Consider the following 1,302-nt stretch of genomic DNA (forward strand, 5'->3'; position numbering starts at 1 on the left):
CCCTACAAGAGCATCAGGCTCAAGTGGGATCTACTTTGGCAGCAGTGCTTGCAGCTGGGAGGTCTCTCAGTCTCACACTGGGATTGAGGACATTTCTAGATGCTTCTGTGTCTGAAGGGGCTGATAAGGGAGCATTTCCTGGGATGTCTTCAGGGCCCCCTTGCCTTTTAGGGTGGGAGTCACGCAGTAGTAGGATGGTGGGAAGCCTTGTGCCAGCCAGTGCAAAGGTGGGAAATACAGCTGCTGGAGCCTGCTGCTGGATCTGCGTCCTGCTCATCTTTTGGTCCTGGAAAGGAAGAGCCACTCCTCCTGGATCCATGCTGTGGTTATCAACCTCTCTTTTGCTTTCCACCCACCTCTCCCTCACCTGCAGGCCACCTGCCTGTGCAGGAAGCACCAAATCCGGGCAGTTTGTGGATAACCTGCTACCAGGTTACTACTGTTTCTTGACCTAAACTGGCCAAGCAGAGGATTTGTTTGCCTTGTACGCAAGGTGCTGTACAAAGGGAGCAAAACAGCATTCCCTCCTCTGCTGTTCTCTTGTGTTCCTTTCAGGGCCAAACTCCAAGGCCAAACAAAAGAGAATGCTGTGGACACAGGAGAGAGTTTTCTCCAGGTAAGATGTGAGTCTCTGGGCAGTGGAAAATGTCCCACTGGAGTCTGCCTGCACTGTGACTAAAACCTGACTTGCAAGAGCAGATTTATCGGTCCCCAAGTAGTATTGCAGTCTCACCAGCCTTGAGCTTCTTCCCTGCTTCTACCTTCCACTGATCCTGATCATGCCCGGAACGGTCTGTACACCCAGCATCCTGCTGCTGGTGTGTGACTCTACTGCAGGCAACAAGCTGTGTTGCCACTTCTGCCCCTGCACCCTCAAAGTGCTGGTGGGCCCGGACAGTGCCCACCATGCTTCGAGCAAGACTCTGGAGAAGGCACCGAAGACCTGAGGTGGGTGCTGAGGATGCTAACCGTCATGGCCACCCTGGTGCACAGCAGGAGGGGGTCTGACAGCCCCAGCCTCAGCCTCAGCAGTGTCCAGAGCCCCTGACAGAGCTCCTGCCATGATGCCACTGGGCCATCCATGTCTGGCACCAGTCAAAGGCAGCGGAAGCGTGGACTGGGGTCTCTGTCCCTGACCTGTCTGATGTCCTGGCACCCCGGCTCAGTCTTGTGCTCCATGCACTGAGTTAGTTCTCAGCACCGGGCACAGGAGGGTTGGCCCTGACCTGTGGGTGGCCAGGTGTGCCCCTGCCCCTGTCCGCGCCCCGCTCCCGCCTCCGGGGCGGCCGGCCCGGCACTGGG

This window comes from Corvus brachyrhynchos, unplaced genomic scaffold (assembly GCF_000691975.1).
Source record: "Corvus brachyrhynchos isolate BGI_N302 unplaced genomic scaffold, ASM69197v1 scaffold10, whole genome shotgun sequence".
NCBI lineage: Eukaryota > Metazoa > Chordata > Aves > Passeriformes > Corvidae > Corvus > Corvus brachyrhynchos.